This window comes from Hemicordylus capensis, chromosome 1 (assembly GCF_027244095.1).
Source record: "Hemicordylus capensis ecotype Gifberg chromosome 1, rHemCap1.1.pri, whole genome shotgun sequence".
NCBI lineage: Eukaryota > Metazoa > Chordata > Lepidosauria > Squamata > Cordylidae > Hemicordylus > Hemicordylus capensis.
Genome location: NC_069657.1, coordinates 197,619,866 through 197,641,638, shown reverse-complemented (window position 1 = coordinate 197,641,638; position 21,773 = coordinate 197,619,866). Strand labels below are relative to the sequence as shown.

The window sequence follows — 21,773 nt, the reverse complement described above, 5'->3', positions numbered from 1 at the left end:
TTTGTAGCTGAATCGAATCATTCCCAGTTTGTTTTGGGTCCGAATCTGGCCAGCTAGCACAGGGGCAATTCGTTTTGTCCACAAATCTCCTGAAACAGGTAGATTTGCGTACAAAACAATTTGTACCCAAATCAATTCGCACAGACAGCAGGCGCAGACAGTGATTCTCTCAGCAACAAGAAAGGGGTGAAAAAATTTCTCTTCTCTTTTCCTCAGTCAGGAAAGCAGGAACAAAAAGCAGAGAACCCACTTCATGCAGCAAGCAGGCAAGGCAAAGCAAAGCAAAGCCCTCTGGGTCTCTCTCTCTCTTCCTCTCTTCTCTCACAAGGCAGAATTGTGGCTGCCTGCCTCCTTAAGTACATTTGAAAATCCCTCCATTGGACTCCCCCCACCCTTGTCCCTTCTTTGACCCTTCCCCTAGCCAATGCAGGGTCAGTCACCCCTGGCAACACAAGATTTGAATGGAAACAAGCCAGTCTGGAACCAGGGGGGAATCACCAGCCAATCATTGCACACTGTAAGTCACCAATCTGAAGGCTGGGAGGACCAGATTTAAAAAAAAATCCTGACACAAAATGGAGACAGCAAGAGAGATCGCTACAAAATGGAAGTCTAGATCTACAAATTTTTCAGGTCCGAAATCTGGATGATTTGTTTTGGACCCAAATCTGGCCAGCTAGCACAGGGGTGATTTGTTTTGTCCACAAATTACCCCAAACAGGTGGATTTGGGTACAAATCTTTTGTACCCGAATCGATTTGCACATTCCTACCCTGCTAGCATACATAACAGGTGCATAGATATCATTCTTTACTTTATGGCTTCAGTCCAAAGGTCCATGTGAGGGGAAAACATGGAACTTTCCGGCTTGCTGAACTGAATGAAGTAAATCTTGTTCATATAGGAACTCTAGGGATGTGGGGGGAAATTCTCCAAAGTGGACAGTCTCTCTTAATTTGGGGCTTTTCAGGGTTCTCCCAGGATAAACTGAAATTATTTCTGAATTTCAGTTGTTCCTCCAAAGGAAACATTTTGGAGAATTTTCTCAGATGGTTTCTCAGTTCTCAGAACATTCATGTACTCACTGGCTTGCATGCCCACATGTGCAGAGATGCTACATGCAAAGCACTTCCACTGCGTTTAGTCATTCAGAGTTCCACTGCACAGATATGGGGGCAATTTCTGCGGATCTCTCCTTCCCATGGCAGCACTCTTAAACTTTCCTAAATATACCCCTGAGTGTTTTGCTGCCCTCAGAGACATATTTAGGGGAGTTAAAGTCTGCCTTCTTGGAAAGCTGGTGGGTAAAAATTGCTTTCCAATGCACAGTGGGTTTCTGGATTATGAAACACTATGGATGTACTTGCAGCTTTACATTCAGTTAGTGGGTATCCTGGCCGGTATTTTTAAATTATGTGTTTAGAACTAATGGGGTTTAGAAACTGCAATAACTAACTAACCATGCTCCAGAATGAGAAGAAATATGCTGGATACATCAATGTTTTCTGTATAGAATACTATACATGAAACTAACTCTTCTAACAATTGATTGATCTGTTATTCCTCATCATGCATGTCCTTTCTGTGGGGACTTCTCCCTTCATTCATATCCCTGTCTTTCCAAGCCTGGCAATCCACCATAACTTGGAAATGCTTTCTTTTGATTGCAGATGATCTGGTCAGCAACAGCAGCTGTGGGAACTGCACATGCCAGACTGCAATTCATGTTTCAGGAATGTCTCCTGTGGGGGTTGAGCAAGAAGAACTTAGTTGAAAGCTTTTCACAGCAACACAAATACCCAGTTCCAGAGAAGAGGAGTGGCCAGGACACTTTTTGCCTTTGCAGGTCTTTGCAACAATACCTGGGGGCCAGGTCATGAAGTCCTTTTCAAAATGAAAAAACTCAATTGCAACCAAAGGGATTTGCCTGCCTGAATATCAGGAGTAACAATCTGAGAGAACCAAAAATATGACAAAAGCAGGGGCGTAACAAGGTTGGAGTGGGCCCAGAGAAAAGATTTTAAAATGCCCCCCCCTCACTGAAGCTCAGCCCATGAAGTAAAGAAATCTTAAATGAGGCTGAAAAGTGGTAACAAAAAACATAGTAAAATTTTTGTATATGTATATGTTTGTGTAATATATATATATCTATGTGCCACAATAGAACATCATCCTAAATTATTTTTTTAAAGGTTTTGTAAATTGTGGATGATGCAAGTCATTTAATGGTACTAGAGAAAGACATGCTGTTCTGGTAGCTCCAGGTCTTCACACTCACATCAGTTTCGGGGGATGAATACAACTGAAGGAAGCCCGGGAAGGTGTGCAGCTGGGGGAGTCAGTCATGTGACTTGCCTGTGGGGGCCCTCCCAAAGCAGTGGGCCCCCAGATAACTGTCTTCCCTTGTCCTATTATAGTTGCACCCCTGGACAAAAGTATTAATGTTTAATCATAGATTTGTCCCTGTAAAAAAGACACTAGTCACCTGATTCCTGATCTATAAATAGATGTATACAGCTTAAGCATATGTTTGATTGCTTTGAATGAAGTTCATAATTTCTCCCCTTTGAAAATTTGCTCAATGCGAAAGCCAGACACATACAGTGATGCACCAGATTATGTTATAATCTGACATCAAGCCAGTGCTATTTATTCTGACTGGAAGTGGTTTTCTAAGTCCCCAGGCAGGGGATTTCCCAATCTTTAACTACAGAAGTCCATTTGCATGCTCTTCCTTCGTGCTAGGGTCTTCTCTCTGGACATGCCAATGAATGAACCTGGGATCTGCTGTGTATAAAGCTTGCATTCTACCACTGAGCTACTTCACATATATTATATCAGTAAAATCCTTACTTCAAACCTGTTGGACAGACCTGCATTATTTGCTTTAGGAGAGCTTACACATTATTCTAATGTTACATTTTACTGTTTTTATCTGATGTGCCAATGCTTGGCAATAACTCCATGGTTTATGAGCTGGAACTATTGGCTTTACCAAAGCCAAGTGACACCTAAACACATGATGGGTAATGTAACACGAAATAAAATAACTGAAAATCTTTTCACTACACTTCAACAAACTGGATGGGTCCTCCAAATATTTTAGGTTAGCATAATCTGATAAATAATTTCAAAATAAATTCATCCTTGGAGTCAATACAACAACAATAGTTTTAAAGCCCTAGAATTGCAGGTGTCTCTAGAGAATATACCTGGATCTTTATCTATCACCAATTTCCAACATCCTATCTAAAGCAGAAAACAGAATGTTGGGAACTGACTGTCACTTTTATACTCCCCTCCTTGCACCTCAACTGGGACCTAACTTTGTGGCAGAAGAAGAAGAAGGGGGCCATTTTGTTTTCCACAGCCAGTCCCACTCCCAGCCCAAAAGATTTTGCTGCCTGAAACAGAGTAGCCAATGGCACCCTTGTCCATCCCACCCCCTTTTCTTTCTTTTTCTTAAAATCACTGCCACAATGCCTTCCTTTGTACAAATAAGGTAAAGGTATGCCATTGAGTCAGTGTCGACTCCTGCGACCACAGAGCCATGTGGTTTTCTTTGCTAGAATAAACGAGGGGTTTACCGTTGACTCTTCCTGTGCAGTAGGAGATTATGCCTTTCAGCATCTTCCTATTTCGCTGCTGCCCGATATAGGTGTTTCCCATAGTCTGGGAAACATACCAGCGAGGATTCGAACCAACAACCTTTTGCTCTTTAAGCAAGTTACTTCCCCACTGTGCCATTAGGTGGCTTTGTACAAATATCTTACCCTTAATTCCCCGTTACCCTTCCTTTCCTCTCCTGTGAAAAGGGAAAGCAGCATGGTACCATTTCACTTTCTTTCTTCTGCAGGCTATCCATGGGGTGGGAGGGATGATGGTGCAGGGGCTGCCATGCTGCCCTTGAGCTCTGGTTCATAATCTGTGACTTCATTTGGGCTGCTTCACCCCACTGCATGGTAGGGCTGACGCTACACATTCCTGACAACAAGCCAGAAATCTGATAAGGAAGAAGTGGAGAGCTGCAGTTTGGGACTGGATGGAGACCAAGAAGGTAGAGTGGATGGAGAACAGGGCTCTTCACTCCACATCACCACTGGCCCATTCATGACATTTACCTGTTTTATAAATACAGAGAAAATGAAAACATCAATTTCTGAAAAAATACAAGGAATACCACTTTAGAATGCCTTTTGTTTTCTTAGCACAATGCATCAAAATGATGCTTTGTAAAGGCTTTGTGGTCCAGACAAACCTGAAACACTAAGTCATGTGTTTCTTTTTTGTAAATTTTCTCTAGATCGACAGCAAGGGCTAATGGGCCCATTGATTGCTGTGTATCCTGGAAGATGCTTTATTATGTTTATTCCCTTTCAGATAATAACAGATCAGTATCAGAAATTATAGCAAAATCCTTCCTGCTACCTATAAGGATCCAAGTCAAAATTATAAATGATAAAAATGTAATCACTCTGCATCTCTTAGTTGTATACATTTCCCATGTTTAATGGCATATAGCCTTTTTGGTGAGTTTTTATTGTTTTGCAATGTTATAGCATTATTCTGCTCTGTTTGTTGAAGTCTGTTGAATGGATTAATAAACTTGACTTGAAAATGATTTTTCTTGCCTTCATGTAATGTTTGCTGAATAACAGAAAAGTAATGTAACTTGGAGTGGGTAACATTTTAAAAACAAAAACATGTATAACATGACTGCACCACATTTTATCTGTAAACGTTTTCCCAATTGCAAAGGAGGTGTTTGGGTTTTGTTTTGTTTTAAGTGTCAGTGTTGTCCTTTATTCTGGACTGTGAATCAAACACTAGCTTTTAGTTGGCGGGGGGGGGGGGCGTGGACATGATGTGATAATGATGTAAATGGTTCATAGTTTACTAAGTATGGTTAAAAAATGTAGATCCACAAATGGCATCAGTCCAAGAATTTTAAAAAGATCCTATTCAGTGGTTATGAAGGTCAAAAGAAAATGCTTTTTTAAAAGCACAGAAGTATTTACAGCTTAACAAATTTTAGTCGCTGCAATTTTGTTTGCATGAACCGAAATGCATGATATTATGCTGCCCAGATTAAAGGAATTAATGGGTCCCTGGAACAGCAGAAAATAAAGCTGTACGACTATGCTCAAACATCAATACGCATATGAATTATTTGTGTTTCAAAGGTCTGAGCCCTGTGCAGTTTCTTAATCTGTACAATTTTCTCTTGTGATTCCATAAGGTACAAAACCAATTTTCTTACTCCAACTACAAGCCATTCCGGACACAACAAATGTACAGTTGTTGCTTGGGAGCCAGATGTCTTCTCTCAAGGGAATGTTTTCTAATTTGAAGCTATGCTTTTCCATATCAATTCAAACCATAATCATTTTTTTGCAGGAAAATGCAATTATTTTCCCAGTTAGCATGACCACTGAAATTTTGCATGCCCTCTGAAATGTACTAGTCAGTGCCACAATCACCTATTAGATAATGCCCATATCATCATTAGTAAAGCTGCACAGCTACTGACACCCACTGATCCAACCAATCTTTTCAGCAGCAGCTGAGGCCGGGTCTAAATGTGCTGATCTAAATGAGTTGGCAACTCTATGGTAGAGCAGCATGTAGTGCAACAGACTTCAGGTGGGGAATACTTTTAAAAACTATTTATTTCTCATTTTTTCATTTAAAACAAAGAAAACAATAATATAAACAATGTATCATATAAAACTGCCTGCAATTCAGGAGCAATTAGGGAGCCATTGAAACAACAACAGCACATGTAGTTTTTGTATTGCAGTTTTTGTAGTTTTTACAGGGACATTCGTAGCATGTCAACTCCACATTTATCAAATCTTCCAGGCTGTTCTGATGATTTTTACTTGTGTTATCTTTTATCGGACCATGATGATCAGATTTCTTATATAGTCACCAAGTTCTGCCAGAAATGACTTCCGATTTCATTTCTAGCTGCCATTTTACAGTGCAGAGCCATTTTGTGGCTCTAGAAGAAAGAAAATTTCTGGGAATTCTTTGTGAGAATTGGAGGGATTGGGAGTTGGGGGGGGCATTGCTAGAGACCTGGAAAGCAAGGTAGAGTATCTCTCTTATTTATGCTCCCCTACCCCATTTTTAGTAGGGATGTGCCTGAACCAGTTCAGCGCCTCCTTAGGAAAGTGCTAAACAGGCTTGTGCGCCTGTATACAAACTGGTTCGGCAGGGCAGGGATCGGTTCCTTTAAAAACCAGATAAACAGGTCCTTACCTGCTCCTCCTCCACCCCACCATTTTTGACGAGCGTAGTGCTCACTTTACAAAAGTCCCTGTGTAGCTGCCGCGCTATTCCCAGCAGCCTGTGTGCAGTGTTGGCATGTACATGGCCACCATGCATGTGAGGCGACCATGTGCATGCCAACTTGGGGCCTTTCGTAAAGCAAGCATCACACCCAGAAAAGTGGTGGAGCGGCAGAGGAGCAGGTAAGGACCTGCTTACCTGTTTTTTAACGGAACCGATCCCTGCCCCGCCTGCAGCTGCCTGAGCCAGTTCAGGCGCATCCCTAGTTTTTAGCCTTTTTTGTGTGTGTGTGTAGAAACCAAATGTCTAGACTCCCATAGGGCTAAGGTTTCATTATTCACAGTTTCTGTATTCACTCTTGTCATAGCTCCTACCAGAAATGCGGGGAGGGGGAGTTCACCGGAGTGAATCCTTGACCGTAAGGGGTTCAACGCAGGCTGCCGCCATCCACTTTTTTTTTTAATGTGGGAGACAAACCACTCTCTCCAAATAAGATTCCTGGGGTGGGGTGGGGTGTAGAATAGCAAAATCCTCTGTAGAAGGGGCTGAGTATTCCTAAGTCGCCAAAGGCATGTGACTCAGGCAGACCCAAAATGAAGAGTAGCACACTTCAGCAACAAGGATTTATTATTAGATTAGAAGAAAAAGATATGCAATAAGAACAATTGTCTTTTCATAAAGCAGATGGTAAGAGAGAGAGTTTTCATTAACCTGGAAACTCAGATTCAAGCAATACAATAAGGGAAAATAACTCCCCTCATGTGTCTACCCCAGTGTGTGCCTAGTGCTATCCTTGATCTGGAAGCAGCTCTGCTTAAAGTAGAGGCCAGAGCATGGGTTAATATGTTTGAATTCTGGCTAAAGCTAGTTTTCCACCCCATAGGCTTACCTCAACTTGTACTAATGGATACCTACCATTCCAGGTGGAAAAGAGAGATGGAGGAAAGGCTGCATCATTATGGTTTCTCCCCTTCTGCACTGATAACTCTGTGGTATGAAAATGCCAGGGCCAACTTCAGGCAAAGGATTTATGACATGAAGCATCAAATTGACCAGGACTCTATTTCTGTTGGTGTCCATTTGGGCAACCAGCTCTGAGCTTTAACCCTGCTAGATATCTAAATTTGATAACTGTACCAAAATATCGCAGAGCATTGAAACAGGCACAGTACAATGTCTTGCAAACAGCAGTCTTGGAAGGGAGATACCAAAAATTCCTCTACAAAGAACTTACTTGTCCCTGCAACTTGGGAGAGATTGAAACAATGGCACACGTGTTCTTATACTGTCAATTTTACCAAGATATACAGCATAAATATATAGCTCCTTTTATCAGCTGTGATCCAGGTTGTATAGATTCTTTTTATCTTGATTATCTTTTAACTGACGGGAATGATTCAAGATCTTATAATGTGGCTAAATTCTTTTTAATAGCCAGTAAAATTTGCCAGGAGCTCATTAAAAATCATTTCTATTTGATCTATGTGTTTAACCACTGCATCATTACCTTGTTGGTTTATTTTGTTGGGCTTCTGTTTGTAAACTGTACTGGTTTGTGACTGTAATAAAGGGTGTGTGTGTGTGTGTGTGTGTGTGTGTGTGTGTGTTGTGTACACACAGAGAGAGAGAGAGAGGTGCACCTAGCTGATTTTGGCGCCTGGACTGCCACTGCCGCCACTACAAACCCTGCCCCCATCACCACCGCAAGGCCTCTCCCTGTTGGGAATTCTCTCTGGTAAGAGAAACCCTTTTTCATTATAGCAGAGTGCACAGAGGCACAACACAGCGGATTTGGTTAGGCATGCGTGTATGCTGAGAGTAAAATAACTTGGAGCCAGTTCATAGTTTCAAATCAATATAAGTGGTATTTATTAGAGAACTCCATTCTAGATAGGAAAGTTAGGAGATAGAATCTCTAATCTATCTATCTAGCTGGATGCAGATGGATTCTGCATCTCTGCACAAATGGTGCAGGGAGAGGAGCTTGCATGTTGCCAGGTAGAAGGAACAGGAAGAGAAGAAAGAGAGGAAGGAAGTGGCTGGAAGGAAGTAAGTCCCTGAGATTAGCAATCTACATATCAAAGGGATAGTGTCAGAGCAGTAGAGAAGGGATGACCAATGTCTTTACCCTTTAGCCCTCTGACTCACTAGTCTGTCCTCCTATGTCATTGAGACAAGAGAGAGCACATAGTCCTTCACTTCCAACACTCCCTGTCACCACCGCTGCAAGGCCCAGTTTGACTTACTTACTATGCATAGGAATTGACTATAGAAAGGATCAACAAGTATCTCCAAGGATACATGTGATTTTAACTTACCTGAGTCTTTGAAAAATAACAGAGACAAATTAAATGATCATTCACTACTGAACCAGCTGGGATAAGGTAATTAATCTCTTGATACACATTTCACCTGCCACCTGGGATACAGATGCTTCAATTCACTACATGTTGATAAGCCTGTATATCAATCATTGCCCTTGTTGCTTTTCAGTAATCCTCAGGACATTAAAAATATTAGATTTGTTGCAACAGTTTCATGATAAATTGACATAGTCATGTGTTTACAGAGCAGAGAAAACAAAGGACAGGTCAATGAATCAAATATAGTTCTCAATCGGTCTTCATAATGGAATAATCTTGTTGATATATAGATTGTTAAGGTAATTTAAAACGTTAACAATCTGGACTGAATATTGTTCATAGCACAAGTTATGAAATTTCCTTCAGGAATTCTTTCTTTAGGTCTAGAATACCAGAATTATTTTTATAAAATACAATCTCCTCTCAGTACAAGATGTTTAAGGGTAGCAAACCCTTCATAATGTTAATTACACATAAGGAAATAAGTTACTAATGAGGACATGTTACTAATGACATGTGAAGGAAGAATCAATGAAAAACTATGTGGAAGAAGAGAATGCATGCAGAACCCAGGTAACATATGATTTATGCGACAGTTTTTGCCTTAAGATGCAGCAAGTGGATACGGATACTTTAGTGAGAAGGGAAGATACTGAAGCAACTGAAAGAGTGCCAGAGTAATAGGATACTGAAACTTGGAGAAAATAGAACCTTGAAAGTGACTGATGGGTGGCAGGATCATTTGGAGGTCTGGGGTTGAGAATATGTTATACTAGAAGGTGAGGCCCATCCTTGACCAAGCAGTCATTTTGCATAGGAATATAGGAAGCTGCCATATACTGAGTCAGACCATTGGTCCAGCTAGCTCAGTATTGTCTACACAGACTGGCAGCGGCTTCTCCAAGGTTGCAGGCAGGAATCTCTCTCAGTCCTATCTTGGAAATGCCAGGGAGGGAACTTGGAACTTTCTGCTCTTCCCAGAGCGGATCCATCCCCTAAAGAAAATATCTTACAGTGCTCACACATCAAGTCTCCCTTTCATAGGCAACCAGGGCAGACCCTGCTTAGCTAAGGGGACAAGGCATGCTTGCAACCTCAAGACAGCTCTTACACTTAGAGAAAATTACAAGAAATTAAATATATGTAATAGAATTTTTATTAAGATTTATTTAGATGCTTGCACATTAAATATAACAACAGTTTGAAATTTGTAGGATTTCAATTTCAAACATTATTCATTTTATTGAATAATTATTACCATATATGGTAAATTTGAATCTTAGTACATTTGAATCTGAGAAAGATGTTCTGCTTCTTTTAGGCATAATGTTGTTTGTGAATTATTTATCTGATTACTCGGTGCTAAAAATCTGTTGAGAACAATAACTTAAAATATTATCATCTTCAATATTTCTGCTTTTAAAAATACTAAAAAAAACCTTTCACCCAATAAGGTCATAATATGACCTTATTTTGGTCATAATAAGGTCATAATATGACCTTATTTAATATGACCTTATTTTGCACAAACAAATTCTTCAAAATATATAATACATTGTGTGTTACAACATTGAGAATTGTTATTTATTTGTTATTTATTTCAAGACAAATGTTCAATGAATAGTTATTAAAGAAAAAATAAAATTAAATGGTTGCATCCAGAGTGGTAACCTGGATCTGTAGTCTCCAACTTGATTTGTAGTCCCCAACTAATTTCAACATGCGACAACAGATGAATATATCTTAAATCAGAAAGTATGTGTTAAGGATTCTAGAGATTGAAAGAAGAACCTCTTGGGACCTAGCCTAATGAGATACCTACCTAGACACCATATCAGAGCCCTCTACAGGGGCAGAAGGGAGGAGGGGAGTGCAACATCACCATACAATTGGCAGACAGTATGAAGGCCCTGAGTTGGTCAAGCCTGATTAACAGAGAGGAACTTTTTGCCTACATCCTTCAGCTTCCCCTGTCATTTTAGTTTCCAGCATCAGCTTCAGCTTCCAGTTCCATCTATAGACCACAGAGGCCATGGTCTGGAGAAAACACCCTTCAGACCCTTAGTGGCCTGCCATTGTCCCAACAGGATATTTCTAGTGGGATGCCAATGGTAGGCTTCATAGAGCTGTGTTATTTCTTCTAATGAGTAGTATGAGGTGCTACATTCCAAATAATGTATGGATGTTCCTGAGTAGCTGCCAGATTCTGAGTATCTCTTAAAACAATAGATAGCAAGTTTATGAAAAATCAAAAAAGAGATCTTGACCCTCCTGTGATAAAGTTCATTAATCCTCACAACACAATTTTAAATAATAGTGATAGACTCAAGATGCAATGTTGCCACAAAGAAAATGGCTGCATTAGTCAAAGTGAGAGGATGGACCAAAGAAGGTGTCAAAATAAAATTCTGATGTGCCAGGAAAACAAACTGAGTGATGAAGTGGTTGTTGCTTGAGCCTGGATCATGTTTAGAAGTACTTGCTGGGGAATGAAAGAGCCATTTAGTAAGACCTCCTATACCTCCACCATATAATAATTTGAGCATAATATTTGTAGATTTTGACTTAATGCAGAAATCCTTTAAAACTTTGCCAATTCATAGCTAAGAATAATATCTGAAAATAGAGTTCTTCCTTAGAGTTCATTGTACTGGTAATGATATGATCTCTGTCGATGGATAAAGTATTTATGAGAATGGACAGTATATTTTGTTCTCTGGTCAATAAAAGACCTTCACAACCATACTCTGCCTCCTTTTAGTTGTATATTTCTTTTTTAATTGAGAAAGATGAAAGTGAATTCAGAGTACACCAAAGAGTCTAGCAGTAGATGTCATGGGAGGAGCACCAAGGAAAATGAGAGAGTGGAGAGGAGGAGTGGAGGAATTTCAGAAAGAGCACTAGGAAAATAATAAAGAGGGTTGGAGATCATCAAATAGTCCTAGGGAAACTTACTATATTAAACAATTTCAAGGGCAGCAGGTTAAGTAGCATAACTAGTCCTTTTTACAGTAGTTATGGAGGGAAGCCTATATCATTAGTGCTTCCTAGCTCAGGTCCCCCCCCCCCACCAAATCATATTGACTCACTAACTTTTCTTTCTTGATAAATTAAGGCATTGATTCATGAGATACCTTTCAGCAGTGGCCATGCAATCCAAATAGCATTACAAGTCTAAATGTAAGAAAAACTTTTGTTCGTATGGAAGCATCCAAACTACATGACCTTGCTTCTGGCCTCTTTTGGATAGAAGGTTGAACTGGCCTGGCTTTGCCAATCTACTCAGTGCATTTAAAAGAACGTCAAGAAATGAAAGTGCCGGTTTTAGACACCATGAAAACTAGGAAGATAAGAAAAGTTGAAGTTCTGAAAAGAACCCTTTTCACTGAGCGTGCTAATAAAGACGGTCCATCTCTTCATTACCATGCTACTCATCCACCTCAGTTAGACTGCACAAAAGGGGAAAAAAGCGGTCTTTATAGTTGTACATGATTATATTTTTCTTTTGTATTGAGTTCAAAGTCTTCTTTTTTTAAAGCATGTGTAGATTGCTCACAATGTAATGGGCCATTCCCAGGAAACGGGGGAAAATGGCCTTAGTATTTTATATTAATACAATAGGTTATGTATAAAACAGTTTTTTAAAAAGTTAATGCATATTAGCGTTGAACAGCCATATTCTAACACCGTGCGGCTCTTCCAGTAGAGCAGATGAATGGAGGTACAGAAGAAGAAGAAAAAGCCCACAATGACAAAGAGATAAAGGTTTAACTGAAAGGACATGGATCTATGTTTCAGGTAGCTCTTTACCTTCCATCAGGAAACGAGTTATTAGGAGTAATGAAATCAGAGATCGACAATACAAAAACTTTTCAGATCCTTCTGTACAAGGCGGCGACACTGGCCTTTTACTTCTCCACTTTGTAATGATTTCCTTTGAGTTGCGGTTCTGAAAAAGCTGTGAGACATCTTCCTGTTAGTTCTTTTTCATCTGTTCCAAACACTGGCCAATAATAACCCCGATCCTATTATTTCCTTACTTTTTTTTGAAACACATATTGACTATAATGACTATAAATTACCTAGTCAATGTACCAGGTTTATGAAAGAGTTAGAGCTCCTCTGTGCTGTTGCCTGGTGCCTATGTAGAACTTTGATGAGATGGAGCAGGAATGGAGAGATTCATATTGCCTTCTCTTTCCCAACTACAGCCCCTTGTACCAAAGAAAATCATACACGTTACGATCGCTAGCAAGATTCATGGTCAATTGTTTCTAGAAACTTCACTCGGCAATTTTTTTCATCAAGAGACTCTTTTATTTAAGTGTGAAATTGTAAACACACATGAAAAGGTAGTTGCTAATCACTAATAAAAGAATTCCAGTTGTTATGGTCTGTAAAGCCCACATCTAGGAGGTTGAGTTACAAAAGCAACCTCAAACCAGGCAACTAAATTTCTACTAATAGAAATTTCTACTAACCTCCAGACTGGATTACTGCAATGTGCTCTATGTGGGGCTGCCTTTGTATGTAGTCCAGAAACAACAGCAGGTTCAGAATGCGGCAGCCAGGTTGGTCTCCAGGTCATCTTGGAGAGACCATATTACTTCTGTACTGAAAGAGCTACACTGGCTGCCCATACATTTCCAGGCAAAATACAAGGTGCTGGTTATAACCTATAAAGCCCTAAATGGCTTAGGCCCTGAGTATTTAAGAGAACGTCTTCTTCGTCATGAACCCCACCACCTATTGAGATCATCAGGAGAGGTCTGTCTGCAGTTGCCACTGGCTTGTCTGGTGGCTCCTCAGGGATGGGCCTTCTCAGCTGCTGCCTTGAAGCTTTGGAACACTCTGCCTGCTGAAATAAGAACCTACCCATCTCTGACAATTTTTTAAAAAAACGTTAAAGATAAATCTGTTCACCCAGGCTTTTTATTAAACACCGTTTTAATAGTTTTAACATTGTTTTAAAATATTGTTTTATGGTTTTAAATTGTTGCAATGTTTTAACGTTTTGCTGTCATTTATTTTAACCAATGTTTCAATTTCTCTGTTGTCATTTATTTGTTTTAACTAATGTTTTAACTTTTCTGTTGTCATTTTTTGTTGTAAACTGCCCAGAGATGTAAGTCTTGGGCGGTATAAAAATATGTTAAATAAATAAATAAATAAATAAATAATAGTGTGTAAGACTACAAGTCCAGTTCACAGATGCTTTCCATATGTCTTCTTTCCTTCAGAATTCATCCCATGATAGTTCTTAGGCATGTTAGTAAGATGTTTGGATAGCTATCAAGGGTCTTTTTGGCAATCCCATCTGTCCTGTCAAATTAGTTTGCTGAATCCTAACTTATTTCCAGAGAGTTACAGGAACTCATTGTAACATTTAGTCTTAAACTGAACTATGTTTAAATACAGTCTAAATATCTCAGGAGCAGCAACAAAATATAATGATAATATATGTGCTTTGTACCGAATGTCCTTAGTGTTGTTACTGGGCTCAAATGCTTGAGATGGGGTAGGAAAGAAATCTGAACTGTAGGCCGATGCAGTGTACTACAACCCACTCTAGGACAATATTTATCATTTTTCTTGTACTACAGTTTCTTTACTACTCCTAATTCTGATGCATGTGTCCATCCTGATTAGTAGCTGAACTTCTACTTCATATCTTCTACTTTGTGGTAACAGAGCTTTTGTGAAGATAACTCTACTGGGGTCTTTAAAATCAGCAATGAAATTATACCAGAATTTCCTAAATACTTTATACATTTTTAGGTAATATGATCATTGGTAGTAATCAATGGAACCCAACCTTCATACTATTCTTAATTCTAATAATTACAAAATGGTGAGCTGGGAATCACCAGAGGCTCCAGTAACATCACTAGGTTTGAGGACAGAAGTAAAAGCCACTGAGAAGTGGATCCCTTGCAAAAGGGCGGCGGGGGGGGGAGGTATTGTTTAGTTTGCATATAAAAGATCTGTGAGTCCCTTCCGTCTTTCACATTGTTCTTTACAGGAGGCTTAACAATACCTTATTTGCATGTGAAATAAAGGATTGTGAGTATAATTTTTTTATGTTCCCATTTTGCTCTTTTTTAGCATTAATAGACTTATCCTAGCATTGTCAGTCCTCACATTTCAAGATATTAGCATATATCTAGTGTGAGAAACTTCCTTTTTCTTCTTTTCCAGGTTCCTAATTAATTAAATTAATTAATATTTGATTTCTATACCGCCCTTCCAAAAATGGAGCAGGGCGGGTTACACAGAGAAATAATAAATAAATAAGATAAGATGGATCCCTGCCCCCAAAGGGCTCACAATCTAAAAAGAAACATAAGATAGACACCAGCAACAGTCACTGGAGGTACTATGCTGGGCGTGGATAGGGCCAGTTACTTTCCCCCTGCTAAATAAAGAGAATCACCATGTTAAAAGATGCCTCTTTGCCAAGTTAGTTACTATATTTGATAGTATGTCATACCTGAAGGTGCTTTAAGGTTTTATATTGAGCTCTTGTATTGCTTTGCTTTCTTCATCCAATTAGGAGCATATCTATTTTTAAATCATATTTATACTATATTATTCAAAATATGTTCACTGCCTTCATATAGCATATTGTAGTCTACAAAGATTATCAATACACATTTTCAGTATTTTAGACACTTGGGAGGACCATTAGCTCAGTGACAGAGAACATAAAGTTCTAAGTTCAAATACTGGCATCCCTAGTTATACGAGTTGGAGTTGGGAAAGACCTCGGCCTGAGATACTGCCAACTTGCTGCCAACACTGGACTCCATTAAACAATGATCCAACTCAATTCAAGGCAAATACATATGACACCTTGGCCAAAATCCTTCCAAAACTACCACATAAGAATCATACTGTATGTGTTGCCTGATTCTTTCTTTCATTACTATAGGAATCTAATTCATTTAGTATCATCATCAATCTTAGTCCAAAGGGTTCCATGAGTAAATTCAGTCATTGTTCTTGTTAAACAGTAAGTTTATATGTGGCCAAATATCTTTGCAAATATCTTTCCTTGTTTTATCAGTAGGTTTACTTATTTATACATCAATTTTTCCCGTTCCTCTTTTGTCACCTGAAGCTCAAAAAATTCAGCAGGTACAGAGTTCTGGTGCAGAAAGGAGGTGTACTTCTCTATCTGTGTTCACAATATTATGTGAAGTACTGCACCTACCTGTGTATAGATATGTACCTGCGTACACTGTACATCCATTGTACAAGTGTTGAACATAATGTGTGAATAGCCTAAATGACCTAAAATTGTCAGCAACAGCAACTGGCTGAAACCTCCTGAAATTCTGTATATAAACTGGCAAGAGTTTTTCTCTCATGATAGCCATCGTAAGAGAATAACCTCAGAAACGTAATTGTATGAAGAATCACCTCTGCTGACTTGGTACGTTCATATATGGACTATCCTGAAGAGTAAATGCATGATGATCTGCCATGATATTTATTATTATTTATTTTATTTTATTTTTTTACATTTATATCTTGCTTTTCCTCCGAGGGGTTTAGAGTACATGCTTGTTTTTATCCTCACAACAACAGATATCATTTGTCTGTTTCAGCACTCCAAGTAGATCCCCTTAAGTATTTGTGTTATTGAGCGAGTGATGAACACAAGCATACCCCACAACATAGACATATACATATATTTAAAGATTTACCATGAAACATTCATTTTGTATAATCTTATTCATTCATTTCGTATAATCTTATTATCTATATAAAGATAATAAGATTATACATGTATTTGTATTAAAATTAAAATTAATTGTTTGGATAACTAATGTGGAAATTAAAAGCAGGGGTAATTTTTCAGATTAATTAATGTTATAGTTGTTCATAATATACAAAATATATTATATTATTTATTTATCATATTTTTATTTATCATATTATATTTATTTGATAAAATAAATATCAAATTATATATATTTATCATATTATTATATTTATAATAGACAAATATTAGATATTTTATATTATAATAGACAAATGTGTATGTATGTAGTATCTTGTATATATGTCTGTTAAAATATAATCCTGCAAAGGTTCCAGAGAAGATTAAGTCATGCCTGAGTCCAAATGTAATCAATGGGACAAATTTGTTGTGCCTAACTCATATACAATTGATTTCAATGAGACTGAAGTGTGACGAAAGACCTATTCAGACATTAGGCTGATTCTCATGACTAGCAATATGGTAGGACAACAGTGTGCGCTCCCATTTTGTGATTATGTGCTTGTAAAAAGCAAGGTAGGAGGCAGGGCAAGTGATCTTCTGTGAGCAGGGGCGTAGCAAGGTTGGAGTGGGCCCAGAGACAAGATTTTAAAATGGGCCCCCCACTCACTGAAGCTCAGCTCATGAAGTAAAGAAATCATAAATGAGGCTGAATTGTTGTAACAAAAAGCATAGTACAATGTGTGTGTGTGTGTGTGTGTGTGTGTGTGTGTGTGTGTGTGTGTGTGTAACGGCTGGGGGAGTCAGTCATGTGACTTGCCTCTGGCGGGGCCAAGGCAGTGGGCCCCCAGACAACTGTCTGCCCTTGCCCTATTATAGTTACGCCCCTGTCTGTGAGGTTCCCACTATGTAGGAGGGCTTTTCGTTCTACCTCATTAAACAGCTGGGTACAGTTGCTGTGTAGGACAGAACCCTCCTGCCCAGCGTGAGCTTTGCGCATGATCACTTCCCCTGCCTACTACCTAGCTTTTTACGAGCACCCAATCACAAAATGACACACCGCTCCTGAACTTGCTTAGGGCGATCATGTGAACCATCCTACTGTGTTGTATATGCACACAGAGTCTGTATACATGTACATTTTTGGTATAAATGACTCTATATACCTTCATCTCAAAAGAGAAACGTAGTACAGATCCTCCAATGCAAGGTACGGAGAAAAAGTATACTACTGAACATGCATCAAACATAATGTGTGAGAAACTTGTGTGTTCAGATCCGTATGTGTGTACATTGTGCATGGATTGCACATGTGTTGAATATCAGGGCTTCTGCTTTTAAATAGCTAAATTGCTTCCCATAGGGAAAAATAAAACAGGGAGGGGTGACAGTCAACAAAGAAATAATTTTGTAGAATAGCTATCTTTTATCACACTATTTCTAGATTCTCTTGCCATCTTTCCAAACATCTTTTCTGGTCCTACTGTAGGGGTCAGCAGCTGTGCATTCACATGAAATAGCTGCAAGCATCTGCTGTGAATGAGGGAAAATAAAACAAACAATCTGACATGATACAGAAGAGCACAGCCAAAAAATAAAATCTTCTAATCAAAATACTGGCTTTATCGGAAGCTTGGCAACTGTCTAAGTTTTAAATATTCCTAGTTTTTTGTTTGGTGGGTGGGCAGCAACACATGATCAGACTAATAAAGCAGCTGCAATCTGTGCCATATAGTGGAGGATAAGGAGGATACAATTGCAACAACCTATGTGATGGAGGCCTGGATTCAAAATATGGTGTTTACATATGCCGAGGATTGAACAAAGATCATCTTGTGTAGACAGGAAATGAAAATGATGACATTATAATTACCAGGGCCCACAAAAGCACACATGTTTTGTGCACATATAATCAGTTTGCCTTTGCAAAAATCCACATGAGGGGCGGGGGAATCAAGAAGCACTTCAGAAGCTTCAAACAGACCTTTGTATACAATGTGTTTCTAAACAAATATCTATGGACATAGCAGAAGATCTGTAGGCAGCACTAATTTAGGGTTAGGGCTGGTTCAAACATGCAAGTAGTCATATTTTTCCAGTTATGTATCCCAGCACACAACTGAATAGCAGGGGGGAATGGAGGAGGAGGAGGAGGAAGAGGAGGAAGAGGTAGTAATAGTGGTAATAGCAGCAGCAGCAGCCGTAATAATAATAATAGTAATTATTATTATTATTATTTATGTAGTTATTTAAAATGATCAATAACGTTATATCTCAACAATCCTTACTACAACAACTCTGTAACCAGCAACCAGAGAGTTTACATCCTTGCCTACCCAGTCACTACCTCTTAGGCGACCTACCTAACAGGATCCTATGGGGGTTTGGGAGAAAGGTTGAAATTTTAAAAATCACCTGCTTGCCCATTTCATTTCATTTGCATGATCACCCATCATGCCCTACCACACAACACATTTGGTGTCCCTAGGAGCTATCCATGGGGGGAAGTGGGGTGTTTCAAGTTTCCCCATTGTTCCCCATGGCAACAAAAAAAAATGCAAAATCTGTTTTATGTACATCCCTACTATGTGCATGTTGAACATAACATGAATAGGCCTTAACTGAGGGTGGTAACTCAGGGCTCTTTCTTAGCTGTTTCAGCATATGCCTATTGGAGGTGGAGTGAGTTACATTCTGAAGACAGCAACTGCACAGTTAAAGCTTGCCAATGACTGAACTCCTGCCCCAGTCCCCTGTTGTAGATGTGGGGTGAATCTGGAGCCATAACATACACTCTCTTTCTCTTTCTCTCTCCCTCTCCCCCCCTCTCTCTTTTTATTTGGGCTCCAGAAGTTCTGCTTCAGATGGATTTCTCATTTAAACTAATGGGAGTCACAGCCCCTCCCTCACCCACACACACACACTTTTTAAAAAAAAATACTTCTTCTGACTGGGCCATTTCAGATGATGCTATCCGAGCGGTGGCCCATTGCATGAGAAGCAAGAGCATACTGCTTTGCCCCACCCACCTGGCATGCTGGCCCTGCCTCCACATGATCACATGGGGCTAGAACATCCAGATCGTTCCCTAATAGCACAGCCTGAATACTCGTTTAAAGTACAGAAATGATATATATTTTACAGAATAATCTCAGCTCCAACCAGATACATTTCGATGCGCTTATTTGGTGATAGTCTAATGGCTCATGACTTACAGTGCTAATAAAAATCAAGAGCTGAAGTAGTAAAATATCTAAGCATTGAATCATAAATTCTGAGCAGGATTTGTTAATGTAATTTTCCATTTTGGCGATTTAATGTACTATAGATATTTTATGCTAAATTTAGCATTTTCACACGGGGCTCATAAACTGAAATGTTACTCTATTGTCTCTAGTACATGTTAAGGAATATAAATAATGTGCGTGTGTCTGCCTCTGAAATTTATGTCGTTCAGCTACCACTCTTTCCAACCTTGATATTCTTACCAGTTATCAGATCAGTCTCAGGTGTTGGTCTGTCCTTGTGAGCACTGACACACATATTGTATACCGTATACAACATATTAGGGCTTAGCCAGATGTTTTCATGCGATAACTTTGGGCTTGAATTTGGGTCTGGAGGGAGCAAAATAAAGGGATGAAGCAGGGCTTCACCACTTTCAGTGCCACAGTAGCAGTGGCAGGAGCACTCTCCTTGGCAGCCACCATTGCTTCCTTCCTTCCTTCCTTCCTTCCTTCTTTACAGTCCCAGGAACCTGCCCATTCTGCTTGTCTGGGAAGAATTTATGTTTTATTTGCATATCAGCCACTCAATGACTCAACTATCCTATAAACTTCAGTGTTGTCTTGGAAATCATTTCAGAGTACATCCTGCAGTCCACTGACTGGGCAATGGTATTTACGTAGTTTTTCTCACCCAAGAGTAGGCAAAACCTATAGATGCATTTTGTAAACTGTAGCAGTGGTGATGCAAAGAAGACAATTTGGTTCAGAACATGGCTTAACCTAAAGTGAATAGCAATATCTCAGAAATACGTGCTCTATCACATGTCCCAAACTGCACCCAGAGAAAATTCCCAACCTTTTTTTAATGGCAGACAGCTCAATTTTACATTGCTGAATAAAAATCAGTCTCTCAAAAAAAAAAATGACAGAGGAATTAATCAAAAATCCTCAGCAAGGATATCAAGATTTAAATTATACAATATCTTGGTTTCAGATATGATTCATAATGTACCATGAACACACGTGTAACAACTATCGGGCAAGGGGAGACAGTTGTCTGGGGGCCCCACTGCCTGGAGGGGGCCCCCAGAGGCACCTCATGTGACTCCCCATTGCCCCCTGCCCAGCCCCAAGGCCCCTCAGCCACTTGCCCTGTTCGCCGTCTCTCCAGCTTGTTCTCCTGGCCAGCAATCCAGGCAGCAGACAAGCTGCAAAGAGCTCCTTTTCTCCCGCCTCTCAGCTGATCGGCGGGTGGGCGGGGCTTCCACGGAGGCCTCCGTGTAGGCCTCTGTGAAGCCTGAACTCCAGTAGGGCCCAAGCTAGCCAGGAAGGAGGAGGCAGCCAGAGTGGCCACCACTGGTCTCTGCAGCAGAAGATTCCTTGCTGCCAGGTAGAGTGTGAACTCCTTTTTGTGGTTACCTTCCCCCCCCCCCCCGGATATATAGGCATCTGCTTGCCATAGGGCTTTGATATTGGGGGGGAGGGACTGAGAAGTCTCTGAATATTTATTTTTAAACAGCTTGGAAAATTTGCTGGCTTAAAAAAAAACTATCTAAAAAGTCCTATAAGTGGCTTGTTTCATGGCAGAAAATTACAAAAACTATTGGAACAAACAGTATTATATTTATTTTATTCATTCATTCATTCATTTATAAATACACTTATGTTCAAGTTATTTTGCAACCCAGAAGGTCTGAGTGAGAACTGTGAAGCATGTGTTGTGCTTTTATTTTATTTTATTTTTCTTGTGTGTGAACTGCTCCCCAATAACTTGCAGGGACTTCAGGGTAAATCTGGCCAACATGTGAATGCAGCACCTCCATTCCAGAGGAGATGTGTCTTAAAGGGCTTTAAAAGCCTCCTGTGAAAAACCTCCTGGAATCAAACTTGACTGAATTTGTTCAGAATTCTGAGAAAATATACATAGGCTCACACTGCATGGTTGAAAGTCTCCTTTGCTAATCTGCAGCGAGGGGGCCATTTTAATAATTTGTCTTTCTAGTGTGTTCTAGGCATTAAAAGTAGCACAGTTGTATAGTACTCAATGTATATCACTATATATTGTGGCGTGTGTGTATTCAGTGAAATGTATTTCCAGGCAGCATACTTATTTTGAAATATCAGACTTAAATCCTTGGGGGCCTGGGGTGTGTGGAGGCCCTG

At 39.6% G+C, this 21,773-nt stretch overlaps 1 protein-coding gene across 1 annotated transcript in view; it reads left to right on the top strand.

Moving 5' to 3' along the window:
* Positions 1 to 20,981: 20,981 nt before the first annotated feature.
* The window catches only part of LOC128332145 (neurabin-1-like), a 160,811-nt gene continuing 160,019 nt past the window's right edge, over positions 20,982 to 21,773 (top strand). The window contains exon 1 of the mRNA XM_053266575.1: positions 20,982 to 21,000. The gene's annotated coding sequence lies outside the window, so the exon portion shown is untranslated. The remainder of the gene's footprint in view (positions 21,001 to 21,773) is intronic.